Below are 19,573 nucleotides of genomic sequence, written 5' to 3'. Positions count from 1 at the left end.
CAACAGAACGTACCAGCGTGACTTCAAACATTTTGTTACAGGAAATGTTCAAAATGTCCTCCGTTAGCGAGGATACATGCATCCACCCTCCATCGCAAGGAATCCCTGATGCGCTGATGCAGCCCTAGAGAATGGCGTTTTGTATCACAGCCATCCACAATGCGAGCACGAAGAGTCTCTACATTTGGTACCGGGGTTGCGTAGACAAGAGCTTTCAAATGCCCCCATAAATGAAAGTCAAGAGGGTTGAGGTCAGGAGAGCGTGGAGGCCATTAAATTGGTCCGCCTCTACCAATCCATCAGTCACCAAATCTGTTGTTGAGAAGCGTACGAACACTTCGACTGAAATGTGCAGGAGCTCCATCGTGCATGAACCACATGTTGTGTCGTACTTGTAAAGGCACATGTTCTAGCAGCACAGGTAGAGTATCCCGTATGGAATCATGACAACGTGCTCCATTGAGCGTAGGTGGAAGAACATGGGGCCCAATCAAGACATCACCAACAATGCCTGCCCAAACGTTCACAGAAAATCTGTGCCGATGACGTGATTGCACAATTGTGTGCGGATTCTCGTCAGCCCACACATGTTGATTGTGAAAATTTACAATTTGATCACGTTGGAATGAAGCCTCATCCGTAAAGAGAACATTTGCACTGAAATGAGGATTGATACATTGTTGGATGAACCATTCGCAGAAATGTACCCGTGGAGGCCAATCAGCTGCTGATAGTGCCTGCACACGCTGTACATGGTACGGAAACAACTGGTTCTCCCGTTGCACTCTCCATACAGTGACGTGGTCAATGTTACCTTGTACAGCAGCAACTTCTCTGACGCTGACATTAGGGTTATCGTCAACTGTATGAAGAATTGTCTCGTCCATTGCAGGTGTCCTCGTCGTTCTAGGTCTTCCCCAATCGCGAGTCATAGGCTGGAATGTTCCGTGCTCCCTAAGACGCCAATCAATTGCTTCAAACGTCTTCCTGTCGGGATACTTTCGTTCTGGAAATCTGTCTCGATACAAACATACCGTGCCACGGCTATTGCCCCATGCTAATCCATCCATTAAATGGGCATCTGCCAACTCCACATTTGTAAACATTGCACTAACTGCAAAGCCACGTTCGTGATGAACACTAACCTGTTGATGTTAAGTACTGATGTGCTTGATGCTAGTACTGTAGAGCAATGAGTCACATGAAAACACAAGCACCGAAGTCAGCATTACATTCCTTTAATTGGGCCAACTGGTGGTGAATCGAGGAAGTACAGTACATACTGACGAAAATAAAATGAGCTCTAACATGGAAATTAAGCACTTCCGGACACATGTCCACATAACATCTTTTCTTTATTTGTGTGTGGGGAATGTTTCCTGAAATTTTGGCTGTACCTTTTTGTAACACCCTGTATATGGTTACATTCTGAACATTTCTAAGGTTTTTTTATTTTATTGTGAGGAAGAAATTCTTCTACGGAATAAAAACAGTTGGCTTGGAGAAACTGTCACACTTTGTTTTCAAATTTTACTTAACCGTCTATCAGATATTTTATATATCACTGGTTAAGTAATCAAAAATTTTTGTTGCAGCATTGTGCACCCTTTTTTGTTCATAAGACAAACTTAATGTTAAGTAATGAATGTTGTTTTTCCTTCTGGTATTGTAATTATGTACCTCTCTGCTCCTTTTGAAGTGTAGTGAATTATTTACAACAAACTTCATGAGGGAATAAATATACTGTGAAGCAGTAATTGAAATGCCAACTTCTTACACAGATGTCTACAAGATGACAGTGGGTGAAAACAACATACTATTCCTACAGCATATTTTTGTGCAATGGGGACTTACTTCTTTAAAGATGAGTTACCCCAGAACTTTATTATTATTATTATTATTATTATTATTATTATTATTATGATATTGACCCCCCATGAACCATGGACCTTGCCGTTGGTGGGGAGGCTTGCGTGCCTCAGCGATACAGATGGCCGTACCGTAGGTGCAACCACAACGGAGGGGTATCTGTTGAGAGGCCAGACAAACATGTGGTTCCTGAAGAGGGGCAGCAGCCTTTTCAGTAGTTGCAGGGGCAACAGTCTGGATGATTGACTGATCTGGCCTTGAAACATTAACCAAAACGGCCTTGCTGTGCTGGTACTGCGAAAGGCTGAAAGCAAGGGGAAACTACAGCCGTAAATTTTCCCGAGGACATGCAGCTTTGCTGTATGATTAAATGATGATGGCGTCCTCTTGGGTAAAATATTCCGGAGGTAAAATAGTCCCCCATTCAGATCTCGGGCGGGGACTACTCAAGAGGACGTCGTTATCAGGAGAAAGAAAACTGGCGTTCTACGGATCGGAGCGTGGAATGTCAGATCCCTTAATCAGGCAGGTAGGTTAGAAAATTTAAAAAGGGATATGGATAGGTTAAAGTTAGATATAGTGGGAATTAGTGAAGTTCGGTGGCAGGAGGAACAAGACTTTTGGTCAGGTGATTACAGGGTTATAAATACAAAATCAAATAGGGGTAATGCAGGAGTAGGTTTAATAATGAATAAAAAAATAGGAGTGTGGGTTAGCTACTACAAACAGCATAGTGAATGCATTATTGTGGCCAAGATAGACACAAAGCCCATGCCTACTACAGTAGTACAAGTTTATATGCCAACTAGCTCTGCAGATGATGAAGAAATTGAAATGTATGACGAGATAAAAGAAATTATTCAGGTAGTGAAGGGAGACGAAAATTTAATAGTCATGGGTGACTGGAATTCGTCAGTAGGAAAAGGGAGAGAAGGAAACATAGTAGGTGAATATGGATTGGGGGGAAGAAATGAAAGAGGAAGCCGCCTTGTAGAATTTTGCACAGAGCATAACTTAATCATAGCTAACACTTGGTTCAAGAATCATAAAAGAAGGTTGTATACCTGGAAGAATCCTGGAGATACTAAAAGGTATCAGATAGATTATATAATGGTAAGACAGAGATTTAGGAACCAGGTTTTAAATTGCAAGACATTTCCAGGGGCAGATGTGGATTCTGACCACAACCTATTGGTTATGAACTGCAGATTGAAACTGAAGAAACTGCAAAAAGGTGGGAATTTAAGGAGATGGGACCTGGATAAACTGAAAGAACCAGAGGTTGTAGAGAGTTTCAGGGAGAGCATAAGGGAACAATTGACAGGAATGGGGGAAAGAAATACAGTAGAAGAAGAATGGGTAGCTCTGAGGGATGAAGTAGTGAAGGCAGCAGAGGATCAAGTAGGTAAAAAGACGAGGGCTAATAGAAATCCTTGGGTAACAGAAGAAATATTCAATTTAATTGATGAAAGGAGAAAATATAAAAATGCAGTAAATGAAGCAGGCAAAAATGAATGCAAACGTCTCAAAAATGAGATCGACAGGAAGTGCAAAATGGCTAAGCAGGGATGGCTAGAGCACAAATGTAAGGATGTAGAGGCTTGTCTCACTAGCGGTAAGATAGATACTGCCTACAGGAAAATTAAAGAGACCTTTGGAGAGAAGAGAACCACTTGTATGAATATCAAGAGCTCAGGTGGCAACCCAGTTCTAAGCAAAGAAGGGAAGGCAGAAAGGTGGAAGGAGTATATAGAGGGTTTATACAAGGGCGATGTACTTGAGGACAATATTATGGAAATGGAAGAGGATGTAGATGAAGATGAAATGGGAGATAAGATACTGCGTGAAGAGTTTGACAGAGCACTGAAAGACCTGAGTCGAAACAAGGCCCCGGGAGTAGACAATATTCCATTTGAACTACTGATGGCCTTGGGAGAGCCAGTCATGACAAAACTCTACCATCTGGTGAGCAAGATGTATGAGACAGGCAAAATACCCACAGACTTCAAGAAGAATATAATAATTCCAATCCCAAAGAAAGCAGGTGTTGACAGATGTGAAAATTACCTAACTATCAGTTTAATAAGTCACAGCTGCAAAATACTAACGCGTATTCTTTACAGACGAATGGAAAAACTGGTAGAAATGGACCTCGGGGAAGATCAGTTTGGATTCCGTAGAAATGTTGGAACACGTTAGGCAATACTATCCTTACGACTTATCTTAGAAGAAAGATTAAGGAAAGGCAAACCTACATTTCTAGCATTTGTAGACTTAGAGAAAGCTTTTGACAATGTTGACTGGAATGCTCTCTTTCAGATTCTGATGGTGGCAGGGGTAAAATACAGGGAGCGAAAGGCTATTTACAATTTGTACAGAAACCAGATGGCAGCTATAAGAGTCGGGGGACATGAAAGGGAAGCAGTTGTTGGGAAGGGAGTAAGACAGGGGTATAGCCTCTCCCCGATGTTATTCAATCTGTATATTGAACAAGCAGTAAAGGAAACAAAAGAAAAATTCGGAGTAGGTATTAAAATCCATGGAGAAGAATTAAAAACTTTGAGGTTCGCCGATGACATTGTAATTCTGTCAGAGACAGCAAAGGACTTGGAAGAGCAGTTGAACGGAATGGATAGCGTCTTGAAAGGAGGATATAAGATGAACATCAACAAAAGCAAAACGAGGATAATGGAATTTAGTCAAATTAAGTCGGGTGATGCTGAGGGAATTAGATTAGGAAATGAGACACTTAAAGTAGTAAAGGAGTTTTGCTACTTGGGGAGCAGAATAACTGATGATGGTCGAAGTAGAGAGGATATAAAATGTAGACTGGCAATGGCAAGGAAAGTGTTTCTGAAGAAGAGAAATTTGTTAACATCGAGTATTGATTTAAGTTTCAGGAAGTCTTTTCTGAAAGTATTTGTATGAAATGTAGCCATGTATGGAAGTGAAACATGGCCAATAAATAGTTTGGGCAAGAAGAGAATAGAAGCTTTCAAAATGTGGTGCTACAGAAGAATGCTGAAGATTAGATGGGTAGATCACATAACTAATGAGGAAGTATTGAATAGGATTGGGGAGAAGAGAAGTTTGTGGCACAACTTGACCAGAAGAAGGGATCGGTTGGTAGGACATGTTCTGAGGCATCAAGGGATCTCCAATTTAGCATTGGAGGGCAGCGTGGAGGGTAAAAATCGTAGAGGAAGACCAAGAGATGAATACACTAAGCAGATTCAGAAGGATGTAGGTTGCAGTAGGTACTGGGAGATGAAGAAGCTTGCACAGGATAGAGTAGCATGGAGAGCTGCATCAAACCAGTCTCAGGACTGAAGACCACAACAACAACAACAACAACAACATATGATATTGAATGACAATATGCAAGATATGTTAACTTACTGATTTGTCTCTCCCCAAGAGTTGCAATGATTGTAAGTGCAAATGTGGCTGAACTAAGTTTTTTAGGAGTTCCAAAATGTGTTTTTTTTTTTCAATTTAAATTCTCATCAATATAGATCGCTAAGAATTTTGAAGTTTCCATTATATTCTCATTTTGGAGAATGACATCAGCAGAGAAACAGGTCATTAGTTACCGACATCTCTCGTCACCTTTCTTAAAGAGGGGTTTAACAATGGAATATTTCAGTCTGTGTTGAGTTAGTGAAGCATTACATATTTCAGATAAGACTGGGATTATTATGCAGGAACAAATTTTTAGTACTCTACAGGAAACACCATCAAAATCAAATGAGCTTTTATTTTTTAGAGACTGTATAATTTTCTTAATTTCAGAAGGAGAAGTTAGTACCACATTCTCATAACTGAATTTTATGAAAGTTACATTTTCAACACACTGCTGTGCTTTGCTCTTGAACTGTTTGTCACTATGCTTTCTACTACAGTTAAAAAAATTATTATTAAATGCATTTTCTACTTGTAACTCATCATTTATAGCCCCTCCATTCAGTTCAAGTGATCTTTTCTTGTTCTGTGGCTGGTTGTCACTATGTTCCATATAGATTTAAATCTGTTGTCAGAAGTACTAATTTCTGACATCATGTGAATGTTCCTCAATTTATTAATAACATTTCTTAATAATTTTAAGTAGTTTTTGTAGTGCGCAACTACTGCAGGTTCCTTACTACTTCTTGCCAAAAGATACATTTTCATTTTCCTTTCACAACATACTTTAATGCCTCTAGTGGTCCATGATATTTAACATGGCTGTATGTGTCCTTTCTGATTAGCTTATGTGGAAAGCTATTTTCAAATAATGGTATGAAAATTCCCTTATTCCTAGCCAGAACCCAGTCCCATTCACTGTTCCTGCATTGTTGCTTGGCTCATGAAATGCCCCAAATTGCCTTACCATCAAATTACCCATCCCTGCTGCCACCCTTCCTTCCACAATAACCTCCATGTGTTCAGATTCTGCCAATCCTTAGCCCTCACGAGCATAGTCCTGAAAAACCATATCAATCAAGCCCAAAGCTCCTTACAATACCTTCTAAATGATTAATGGAAAATCTCATATGAGATGTGAAACAAATGCTAACAAAGAGATAGAGGGGCTGGCCAGTACTTACCTCAGCTCAGTACAGCCGATAGATACACATGAAACAGAACCGAAAATTTACGTTCCTAGCTTTCGGAACAAATGTTCCTTCATCGGGGAGGAGAGAGGGGAAAGAAAGGGAAGAAGGGAAAGGAGATTCAGTTACTCACAACCCAGGTTATGAAGCAACAGGGAAAGGAAAATAGGGAGGGTAGCAAGGATAGAGGCATGGTTGTCAGAGGAAAGCCAAAGAAATTCTACTGTAAGTACTGTGCCAGCTTCAAACCAAAGAGGATGCATACAGAAGTAAAGAGGTATATAGTATAAAGATAAACACAACTATGTAGGATGAAAAGATGCGTGAATGGCTAAAGAGGAAAGGGAAAGAGGAGAAGACTGAAGAGTAAATGGGATTGAGGTTGTTTAACGTAGGTTCAGTCCAGGGGGATGGCAGGATGAAAGGATGTGTTGGAGTGCAAGTTCCCATCTGCGCAGTTCAGAGGGACTGGTGTTGGGTGGGAGAAGCCAAATGGCACATATGGTGTAGCAGGTTCCTAGGTCCCTAGAATTATGATGGAGGGCATGCTCCGCTACTGGGTATTGGGCATCTCCTAGGTGAACAGTTCGTCTGTGTCCGTTCATGCGCTCAGCCAGTTTAGTTGTTGTCATGCCGATGCAAAAGGCTGTGCAGTGCAGGCATGTCAGTTGATAAATGACATGTGTAGTTTCACACGTGGCCCTGCCTTGAATTGTGTATGTTTTACCAGTAGCGGGGCTGGAGTAGGTGGTTGTGGGGGGATGCATGGGGCAGGTTTTGCAGCGGGGTCGGTTACAGGGGTAGGAACCGCTGGGTAGAGAAGGTGGTCTGGGAATATTGTAGGGTTTAACAAGGATGTTACGGAGGTTAGGGGGGCGACAAAAGGCAACTCTGGGTGGTGTGGGGAGAATTTTGTCAAGGGATGATCTCATTTCAGGGGTTGAATTGAGAAAGTCATATCCGTGGCGGAGTAATTTGTTGATGTTTTCAAGGCCAGGATAATATTGGGTGACAAGGGGGATGCTTCTGTGTGGTCTGGGGGTAGGAACATTGTTGTTGGATGGGGAGGAATGTATTGCTCGGGAAATCTGTTTGTGGACAAGGTCTGCGGGATAGTTGCGGGAGAGGAAAGCATTGGTCAGGTTATTGGTGTAATTGTTGAGGGATTCGTCACTGGAGCAGATACGTTTGCCACGAATACCTAGGCTGTAGGGAAGGGAGCGTTTGATGTGGAAAGGATGGCAGCTATCAAAGTGAAGGTACTGTTGTTTGTTTGTGGGTTTGATATGGACAGAGGTGTGGATGTGAGCTTCAACAAGATGAAGGTCAACATCCAGGAAGGTGGCTTGGGTTTTGGAGAAGGACCAGGTGAAATTCAGATTCGAAAAGGAGTTGAGGTTATGGAGGAAATTAAGGAGTGTTTCTTCACCATGAGTCCAGACCACAAAGATGTCATCTATAAACCTATACCAGGCCAGGGGAAGCAGCTGTTGGGTCTTCAGGAAAGCCTCCTCCATGCGGCCCATAAAGAGGTTGGCATAGGACGGAGCCATCCTGGTTCCAGTGGCCGTTCCCCTGATTTGTTTGTAGGTCTGGCCTTCAAAAGTGAAGTAATTATGGGTGAGGATGAAGTTGGTAAGTGTGATAAGCAACGAGGTTTTTGGAAGATCTTCGGGTGGGTGTTGGGAGAGATAGTGCTCAAGGGCAGAGAGACCATGGGTATGTGGGGTGTTTGTGTAAAGGGATGTAGCATCTATGGTGACAAGAAAGGTTTCAGGTGGGAGAGGAGTGGGAATGGATTTGAGGCGTTCTAGGAAGTGGTTTGTGTCTTTGATGTAGGATGGGAGTCTGCGGGTGATAGATTGGAGGTGCTGGTCTACCAGAGCAGAGATACGTTCGGTTGGGGCTTTGAAGCCTGCTACAATGGGACGGCCAGGATGGTTCTCTTTGTGGATTTTTGGTAATAGGTAGAAGGTAGGGGTACGTGGCTCAGTTGGAGTGAGTAAGTCTATGGAAGCCACTGTGAGGCCTTGTGAGGGACCTTGGATTTTTAGGATTTTTTGCAGCTCAGTCTGGATGGAGAGAATGGGATCCTGGGTAACAGCTTTGTAGGTTGAGGTGTCGGAGAGTTGACGCAGTCCTTCTGCCACATATTCCACACGGTCAAGTACGACAGTTGTGGAGCCTTTATCCGCCAGGAGGATGACAATAGAGCGGTCTATTTTCAGCTCCTTAATGGCATGGGATTCAGCTGGGGTGATGTTGGGGGTTGTCGGGATGTTCTTCAAGAAGGACTGGGAGGCAACACTGGATGTGAGGAATTCCTGAAATGTCTGCAAGGGATGGTTTTGGGGGAGGGGAGGAGGATCCCTTTGAGAAGGCAGTCGGAACTGTTCTAGACAGGGTTCAACACTGGGTCTAGTATTTGGGGGCTGTGTTTGGGTAGTGAAGTGATATTTCCAGTTGAGGTTCCGGGTGAATGAGAGGAGATCTTTAACCAGGGCAGTTTGGTTGAATTTAGGCGTGGGGCTAAAGGTTAAGCCTTGTTTTAGAACAGATGTCTCTGGAGGAGAGAGGGATCTGGATGAGAGGTTTAGGACTGAATTGGGACTGGTGATATGTGGCATTTGACTGTGGTTATAGTTGAGATTTGGTCTGTGTGGGGTATGTGCTGGGATGGGGAGATTGAGTAGGGTGGCTAGGCTAGGTTTGTTGGCTATGAGGGGGGTTTGTTGAAGGTTCTGTTGTGGTTGGTGTTTGTGAGGGATAGGGAGAGGGACCCCACTTCTTAGGTGTTGCACTAGCACTGTGGATAGTTTTTTCAGGTGGTGTGTGGCATGGAACTCAAGTTTGCAGCTGGCTTCTAGGATGATGTTCCTGAGTGTGTTCTACAAGCAAGGGTTTGAGAGGCGGAGGACTTTGAAGAGAGACAGGAGCTGTTGGGAGTGGTGGTTACATGAAGTAGTGTAGAGATTCAGGACAAGTTGGGTAAGGGCTAAGGATTGAAAGTTCTGGAAGTCCAGGACATCGGCATAACAACAACTAAACTGGCTGAGCGCATGAACGGACACAGACGAACTGTCTGCCTAGGAGATGCCCAATACCCAGTAGCGGAGCATGCCCTCCAGCATAATTCTAGGGACCTAGGAACCTGCTACACCGTATGTGCCATTTGGCTTCTCCCACCCAACACCAGTCCCTCTGAACTGCGCAGATGGGAACTTGCACTCCAACACATCCTTTCATCCCGCCATCCCCCTGGACTGAACCTACGTTAAACAACCTCAATCCCATTTACTCTTCAGTCTTCTCCTCTTTCCCTTTCCTCTTTAGCCATTCACGCATCTTTTCATCCTACATAGTTGTGTTTATCTTTATACTATACACCTCTTTACTTCTGTATGCATCCTCTTTGGTTTGAAGCTGGCACAGTACTTACAGTAGAATATCTTTGGCTTCCCTCTGACAACCATGCCATGCTCTGGTAGACCAAGACCTTCAGCCTGAGGTGGATGCTCGGGTGAGATACACCAAACAACACCTTAAAATCAGGAGTTCATTTATTCACCTCTTTACACAAGTAAGGCTTACAAAGAACTCGATGGCAGAACTACACAAAGATAATGTTTTGTTTAGTTCAGAGATGATGCTTAGATAGATACTGGTGTCGACCTCATCGGCGCCACATAGCCAGCCAGCCAGCCAGGCCCCCCCCCCCCCTCCCCTACCGTACGGAGTACTCCTGAGAAGCCGGGGGGGTTTGACTATGGCGTCGGTAGGGGTGGTCCGCGGGACAGCGTCGTCGGGGAGCTGTGTGGGTAGATGGGTAGATGTCGTGAAGGGAGGTCCGGCCACCAAACCTGGAAGTCGTTGAAGCGCGCCGGGCGTCGTACTGGGCGTGCTGGTTGTGTGGCGACAGGTAGGCCGGCAGTTTGATGGAGGAACGGAGCGACGACGACAATGTCTCCAGTGGGCGTGGCAAACACATGAAGCATGTCCAGGTCGACGTCGAGCAAGAGGGGAACACATTTCACCAGGTGGCAGGGAATGGCAGAGGTTGTGTCATGTGCACCAGATGAAGGGAAACACACGACAAACAGTGTGTCATCGCATATTATTATAGAGATGTCGTGGATTATGTCTGGGGGGACAGGCACAAACACCTCGAGCGAGGGCACATTCAAGATGGGGGTGGGGGAGGGGGGGGGGGCGTGAGAAACCTCGACAGGGCGAGGCAGGTGATGGGGGGAGGTCGAAGGGACCGGAGAAGGGCCTGGCGGCGAGGGTGTGATCATAGGTAAGCTCAACGTAGGGAGCATGTGATCACTTGACGGAGTGCGTGAGACCGGAGTAGAGGGCGAGGTCAGAGAAGATCTCAACGATTGGAGCTGGAAGTCACTCGACTGAGTAAGTCCGACGTGGAGGGAGTGGTCGGCATGTCGTGAGCCACGACAGTGAGTGACGTGGTCGTAGCCTGAAGGGGGGTAGAAGCGGGCTCGACATGAGCAGGCTTAAGTCTGTTGAGAGAGACGGTAACAGCTGAATCTTTTATCTGGATGTCATACGTGTTGGCCGAGTGCCGGAGAACTCTGTACGGGCCCGTATATGGGGGTTGGAGGGGCGCACGGACTGTGTCATCTTGGAGCATGACGTACTCGCAATTTTTCAGAGATTTCGGGACGTGAACCTCAGGGTGCGAATGGCTGGCAGGCGGAGGGATGTGGAGGTTGATGAAGTGGCATCTGACGCGGTCCACGAAGGAAGGTAAGTCAGACTGAGGGAGAGATGCGGAAGGGCTCACAAGTTTGCCAGGGAGAACAATGTTCTGGCTTATACGAACTCGGCTATTGTGCCTTTGAGGTCTTTCTTATAGATCACACGAATGCCAAGAAGCACAAGGGGAAGGGCCTCCGTCCAAAGAGAGTTGTGGCATCAAAGAGCCGCCTTGAAAGTGCGGTGCCAGCGCTAAACTAGCCAGTTACTTTGCAGGTGATATGTTGTGGTATGGATGCACCGGATGCTGCAAATGTTACAAATCTCATTGAACAGGGCCGACTCAAATTGTTTGCCCTGGTCGGTCGTGATGATAGCTGGACATCCGAAACGTGATAACCATGACTCGACGAAAGCTCGAGCAACAGTTTCTGCCATAATATTGGGGAGGGAGGCAGCCTCGACCCAGCGAGTTGCTCGGTTGATAGTCGGTGATAGACGAGAGAACATAACAAAAGCCATTAGAAGGGGGGAGGGGGGGGGGAGAGGGCCGACAATGTCAATGTGAATATGCTGGAAACGCCCAGGAGGGATCGAAAAGGTGCCGAGGGGTGGTGAAGTGTGCTTGTGTACTTTGCAGTGTTTGCACGCGACACAGGAGCGCGCCCATTGCTGGCAGTCCTTGTTGACATTTCTCCACACAAAGCACTCCGCTAAGAGGTGGGTGGATGCACGAACACTGGAGTGGGCTAAATTATGCAGTGTGTTGAAGACAGCTCGATGGAGCACGGTTGGGATGAGGGGGCGTAACGTGCCCGTGCTGTCGTCGCACCAGATCTCACCAGAAATGCCAGGGAAGGTGGTGCGGATGAAGTGTAGTGAAGAGGTAGAGTCTGAAATCAGGTTTTGTGTTTCCTTGTCAGCGGGTTGGAGGCTAGGCAGTTCAGAGAGATCTAACAGCGAATTAACGGCATCAACTCATGAAAGGAAATCAGCAACTATATTCTCAGCACCCTTTATGTGCCTGACATTGCTGGTAAACTGAGATATGAAGTCCATGTATCTGAAACGGCGAGGCGGCGGGTCAGCTGGCGGGTTTGAAATGGCCGCAGTAGAGGTGGGCCAAACGGTTATTCTGGAGTAACCATTATCACAGTTCCAGTTATTCTTTGATAACCGTTATCGTTAACGGTTATTAATAACTGCCAAGTTATTTTTCGCTAGCGAATACCGATAACTCCAACAGTTAAATAACGACATACTTGGAATCCATCAGTTTAGTTATCAGCATAACTGCGAGTAGTGTGAAATAGCAGGAATGTCGTATGAATCGTGTCATAACCTCAGCTTATTAACTCCGGGTACATTTTAGTTGATGTTAGAACGATTATTAGTGTTTCAGATTATATGTTTGTAGGTTATCGGTCGCTATTAGAAATATTATCTTCGCAGCTGCGACAGAAAGTACGCGGAACTTCGCCAAAGCACTGTTTAAGTAAAATGTTAACAACGTGCGTTTTTAAGTATGCAGTAATATGTAAACTGAGTACTGTAGGTTAAATTCGAAGCTTAATTTCTTGTGCTGCTCACATAATAGAATAAAGTGTACAGCCTTGTAATACAACAAAAAATATACGCAATGTGACAGATTCGTTTACTCCTGTGCTGTAAAAGCTAGTCCTATTGGGGAAAGTGTGAGTACGCTAATCCAAGTTTTGTGTCAGATTTGCAAACTGCTCGATTTCTCCAGCGACAGCATGTTTATAACATACGAAGACATGCAGATCGAAAAGGTTGACAGTGTTACATTTCTGGGACTACAACTCGATAATAAATTCAGTTGGGAAGGGCATACCACATTTTTTCATTCTATTATTTCATAAGGGAACATATTCTGCGGTAACTCATCAAACGTAGCAAAAGTTTTTCGCATGTAAAAGCGTGTAATAAAAATCGTTTGTGGTATCAATTCAAGAACATCATGTAGGAACCTGTTCAAGGAACTTTGTATTCTAACCACTGCTTCCTAGTATATTTATTCCTTAATGAAATTTGTTACAAGTATTTCCAACCAATAGCTTAATACATAATATCAGTACTAGAAATGGGAGCAGCAATCTACATAAAGACCTAAAATTACTTACCTTGGTCCAAAAGGGGTCCAATATTCAGGAACATGCATTTTCAATAAGCTGCCAGCAAGTTAGCAACCATTAAAAACTTGGTTTCAGATAAGGCACGGTTTACAGTGTGTTTGAATGACTATTTGATACATAAGTGTCTGATTCCACCCATCATCAATATGCCGGAAATGTCTATTTTAAGTGTGTCTATGACGTCACTACATACACATGGCAACAAACACGAAGATACATATAAATAATACAATAACATTTCCCACCAAAAATACAATCAAACCAACTGCGGGAAGTTGGGGGTTTTAGGGTGAGGACAAGCTAGTAAAAAAAACACACCATGATCCCAAAACACAAAATGAAGAACAAAAAGAAAAAAAATACAGCATTCTGCTACACCAACAAAAATCTGCAGGAATCGGACACTTCCCTTGAACAATATAGGTCAACTATAGGTGACCATACCAAAACACCAATACCCACAACTAAAAGTACGAAAATTGGAATCAGACATTTCCCTTGACCTACATAGGTCAACCTCAGATGACGATACTAAAACATCAACACACACAATTATGAAAATGGGAATCGGTCATTATCCGGTGACCTATATAGGTCCACCACAGCTACTGATGCCAAAAAACCAACACCTACAACTGCGAAAAATAAAACCACAATCCCAAAAGTCCACAAAACAATCATCCCTACATAAATTAAATCACATTCAATACTTCATAAATACACAAAACATCACAGCTAGAAAAAAAAAAAAAAATTAATTACCACCAGCAAATTCCGGCACTGCAACGTAGATCGACAGCCCCCCCCCCACACACACACACAAAAACCAACTCATAAACACCGTGCCGTAATGACATTCACACACCACAACACCTTTACGTCGAAGCAGACGGGTGGAATCAGACGCTTCCAGTGACCCCTCCTACTCTGTAGATGAATATCGTAACAGAGACTGATAGACCAGCTTAGGTAAAAATTCTGCTATATTTCAGTTTTGACAGCACTTGGTTGCAACAGTCAAGATCGGGTATTCTGTGTACGATAAATTTATTAAAAGTACGTAACTGTGTATTATTCTGTCAGTGTACCAATTCTGTAAATATTAGCAGTTACTGTGATATATTCACGTATTTTGACAATCTCCTGACAAATGATGAGGACAATAATTATTATATTCCACTGTATTATGTTATACTTTCTGACATGTTATTTGTCATTCGTGATGGCCAGCGGCTATTTCCGTAGCAGTACGAAAATATTTGTTCGCTCCAGTTACTATCCTCTCTGGAAATATCACCTGGAACTACGACCTTTAACTGGAGTCACCGAGTCAGGAACGTCTAGACACACAGTTATTCCGTTACCAGCTTCCAGGTTATCTGTGGTGGTAGCCCGATAACTACCAGAGAACTAGAACTACGAGCCAATAACGATAACTGCCAGAGGAGAATACCGGCTCTGACAGTTATTTCCATAGTCGCTCGAATTCCTTAGTAACTTTCCTTGTACTACCCGACCAAGCTAAATTAACACGTAAGGCGGTGGCTTAAGGGAACGACCGTACTTGTTAATGCCTGTACTGCAGCTCCTATCAGCCACGGCTCGGACATTAACTTTATTTAATTGTTTATGCTAAAAGTAACGAAGGCCCACGAAATAGTACACAGTTCTTATCAACAGATGGCGCGCAGTCTCACAGTTATTCCCATGGTCTATAGAACGCCTCCAAATGCGCAGTACGATCTTCGGTCGACAGATGGCGCGAGGCACTGTTGACACTAAACAGTTATTGAAATAACTGCCAGAATCAGAGGAACGGTTATCGCAGTAACCGTTACTTCTCAGTAACCGGTTATTTCTATCAGTTACGTTATTTTTTGCCACCTCTAGGCCGCAGCCAGGGGTTTGTGGTCTGTTAAAACATAGAAAGGGCGTCCCTCAACGTCGGTCTTAAAATGCTTGATCGCTTCATAGACCGCGAGCAACTCCCTGTCAAACGCGGAATATTTCCATTGTGCATTGGTGAGCTTGTGCGAGAACTGCAGAGGCGAAGTCTGGCCGTCGACAGTCTAGCTAAGGACAGAGCCGATGGCAGTATTGCTCGCGTCTGTGGTGATGAAAAGCTGCACATTGGGATGAAGGGGCACGATGGTGCAGGCCTCGGCAAGAAGATTTTTGAGGGCAGTGAAAGAGTCAGTCATAGCAGGGGTCCATGGAACAGGCAGAGATCGAGAAGTCTTGGTGCCTGCCAAGGTGTCCATCAGTAGATCCTGAATCTCTGCAGTCCGAGGTAGATGACGGCGATAATAATTAACTGTCCCCAGAAAGCGCCGGAGCTCTCTGAATGACAATGGTCTGGGTAGGTTTAGTATTGTTTGTACTTTGTCAGGGGGCGGTGAAATGCCATTAGCAGAGACCCGAAAACCAAGAAAAGTGACAGCTGGTTGATATAGCTGCAATTTGTCCTGGTTGGTCTCGATGCCTGTTGCCGCGAGAGTGTCCATAACAGTTTGCAGATGTCGAATGCTGTCCTCGACAGAGGAGCTGAACACAAGAATGTCATCAAGATATGCAAAGCAGAATTTTAGTCCGAATAGCACTTCGTTGATGAGGCGTTGCCAGGTCTGGGTTGCGTTTTTCAGACCGAAGGGCATGAATCGAAACTGAAGTAACCCAATTGGGGTGGTGATTGCTGTCTTCTCGATGTCTTCAGGAGCCATGGGGATCTGGTGGTAGGCCCGTTTGCAATCAATGACAGAGAACGTGGTCGCACCTGCGAGTGAACTGGTAAAGTCAGCAATGTTGGGTATGGGGTAGGCGTCCATAATTGTTCATGCGTTTAGTCGACGGTAGTCTCTGCACATGCACCAGGACCCGTCATTCTTGGGTGTCATATGAATGGGCGTAGACCAGCTGCTGGCAGAGGGTTCAATGATGCCGGAGCTTAGAAGTTCAGGAATCTGCTTTTTAAGTTCGGAGAGGCGCTCGGAACTATGTCGATGTGGTTTACTGGAGATTGGGGGGCCTGGCATGAGGCGAAGCCTGTGAACCGTGCCGTTGGTGACGACGGAAATGTTGCCGGCGGCACGGGAGGTGGTTTGTTTACAATGTGAGGCCGGCGGGGCAGGCGAGGCGAGGTCGGAGCCACTCGGCGAAGCCGAGGCGGCAAAGTGTCCCAGAGTCAATGTGACAAGATGGCCGCCGGCCCGAAGCAGTGGCACCATGATCAGGTGAGCTCGGTAGAGCTCATGAAGCGTTAGTGAGTCCATTGTCCGAGGGCGTGGCCTGTGGCAGCACGGTCACGGGCGAAGCGCTAGGCGCGAGTACACTGTTTGTATTGTCAGTGGCGGTCGTTGGGCGGCGCGCAGGACCCGATGTTGCAGAGTTTGATGTGCTGTCCACGAGGGGAGGGGTAGGAGCTGTCAGTACGGGAACACATGATGCTCGTCGCGCATGCGCACTCGTGTCCAGCCGAGTGTCAAATGCTGCCTTGTTAGGGGGGGTGTGGTCCTGTGGAACTGTCGGTACATGTTATGGTAGACTTGATAGCACAGTTGTGAGGGGTAGCGGGACGTAAGCACACGGAGGCTCGATTGTTGGGACTACTAGCAGACTCGGCACACTTACTGAGCTTGCTTTGTCCTTGCCGCAGTGTCTGTAATTCCTTTGCTGCATCGGATAGCTGGAGCTGAGTTTCGTGGAGCCGGAGGGAGAGCTTGAAGGTTTCCTTGCGTAGGCGAGTGGCATTTTAAAGCTCGACAAGGCACTTGTGCGTTTTTTCTTGTAACGTCGTCGATAGAGCCAAGCACGTACGGATGACATGAGCCCGAACCGACGTGTCACTCACAGGGGAGGTGAGTTTTGGATGGGTGATGAAGCGCGGTGTTTCGCACTAGGTCCCGTGAAAGTTTGTGGTGTCGCAAGAAGCCAATGCCTAGTATAGGTTCCTCAATATTGCACACTAAAAAAGTCCAATCGAGTTTGCAGCTTGCGGAGAGTGAGACGACGTGGGAGGCTGAACCCAAGCATTGTAGTTTAGTAGAATTCACAGCTTGCAGTGAAGTATGATGAGGGTGGATGTTCGACAACACTAAGGATGTAGGCAGCAGCGAAACATCGGCGCCAGTGTCAACTAGGAAAAAGTATCCCAACGAAATGTCTTTAATATAAAGTCGTCCGTAATTATCCGATTGTTCCCGGACAGAATGGAGCACTGGGAGGTGCCTGTCATGTGGCACGTAGGAGGTGGCACCCGGACCTACCTGCAATTTGCATTTGGGAAGCAGCAGAGTGGTCTGCAGTTCCGTGCCGCTTCACCAAACTGCGTGTGGAAGTAACAATATGGGTAGTGCGGCTGCATTTCCTGCAGAAAGTTCGTTGCCAGAGGTGGTGGCTGAGGTTCGGTGGTCGCAGCCGGTTCAGTTGCAGGAAGGGGCATGACCAAGGGTGGAGCCGGTGACGTCGCAGCTGTTTGTATATTGCATCCCGGAGTGAGCGGAACAGACGGTACAGTGCGGCACTGGTCGCGTCTGGCTGCGGGGTGAGAAGCCTGAACCTGAGACTTGCCAGGTAGGCAGTGGCTGGCGAAATAGAGCAGTGATGCATCATGTAGTTTGTCAGCAATTGTAATTCGTTGCTCGACAGGTTCAGAGACCTCCAAGTCAGAGCAAAGCAGATATGGGGAGGTAGTTTATCTGTCCAGATGGCGAGGAAAGTTGTGTCAGGGAGTAGATCGTCAATGACCAGCGCCTGTAGCCGTCTCCAAAGTTGTGAAGGTTTGTCGTTGCCTAGTTGCTCGACATGGAGCACTTGCCGGATTGCTGTCTCAATTGAGCGCACAAGCCGACGTAGCACTGTCTTTTTGGCTAGAGTGTACCGGGTAGCTGAGTCTGGGGCGTCGACCAGGTCAGCAATCAAGTCCTCCTGGCCGTGCAGGTGGGTGATGAGGCACAGAAACCTGGTTGACTCATTGAGTTTGTAATGGTCGAACACTTCATCCACAATTTTGAACCAGGTCGTTGCCCTGTCGGGATTGAACGGCGGCAGCGTCGGTAAGTGTTGTAGAACGTTTGGAAGACAGGGCAAGTTGAATTCATCAGGGCACTGCCTGAAACAAGCTGTTGTTGCTACAATATTCCAGGAGATTGAGTTTCCAGGGTATGTGGCGACGCCGGCCGGTCGGGTGGCAGCGTGAAGGTGATGCATTCTGGTTGAGCGCTATCCGTCGCGACACGGAAGGTCGACGCGGGTGAGACACCGTAATGTGTCAACTGCGGTTGCGGAAGTTCGACACGTTACGGATGTGTTCTGATTGATGTGTCGCGGAAAACTGATGTGGATGAGGCACCGAGATGTGCTGAGAATGGGAGCAGAAGCTCGACTGGAGCCGGCGCGGGGGCGACAGGTGAGAAAAACTTCAAAGTTTGAAAATGCGTGCCAGTCCGCAGAAAACTCGACATGCGATCGAAGTTGGAGCCACCTGTGTTGCAGGGAGGCTGCGGAAGTGCGGGCTGTCCAGAAGCATAGTGAGGAAAATGATGTTGAATGTTGGGCGGAATGTGTGAGTGTTCACTGTTCACAGTCACTTCACTCAAAACGGTGTGCAGATAAGGTGAATGTCGTGGCACTAAACACTGAGGCATAGCAGTAGGACGGAGATGGAGGTCAGGCACAGATAACAAGCCATTGTTCCTGTTGCAGGCACATTGAAGCAGGAAGGCATGTGCTGCGATGCTGAACCGAGGCAGAAGCGGGCGCGGTCGGATGCTGGGGAGGTTGACCTGCGAACAAAGCAGTTCCGGCCATGTGGCAGGAATCCGCATGGTACTGCATGGATTGCGGCGTGGCAGACCATTGTCCTGGTGGTGGTAGTTTATCCAACAAAGCATTTGCAGAAATCGGCATCGATTCCGCACTGAATGGAGATCCATAAGAGGTAACTGCACCATCGATGAGGGAGGGCACATGTGACAGGAACAAAGGCGTCTGATAGCTGGAGTCATGCACAATCCTAACCTCACTTACTGTTGCAGGCACAAAAACATCCAGCGAAATCGGCACAATCGATGAGTGAGAGGCATCGTGTTGCAGTCCTGGCGGGTGTACATTGCCCGCAACATGATGCATGGCGATCACAAAATCTGGTGTTAGGTGTTGGGCCAAAGCCATTGTTCAAATGTTGTGCTGATGTAATACACACGAAAATAACTGACGTGGAGGCCGCTGACACAGTAAAACAGCAAA

This window comes from Schistocerca americana, chromosome 7, assembly GCF_021461395.2.
Source record: "Schistocerca americana isolate TAMUIC-IGC-003095 chromosome 7, iqSchAmer2.1, whole genome shotgun sequence".
NCBI classification, from domain to species: Eukaryota; Metazoa; Arthropoda; class Insecta; order Orthoptera; family Acrididae; genus Schistocerca; species Schistocerca americana.
This window is presented reverse-complemented; position numbering follows the sequence as displayed.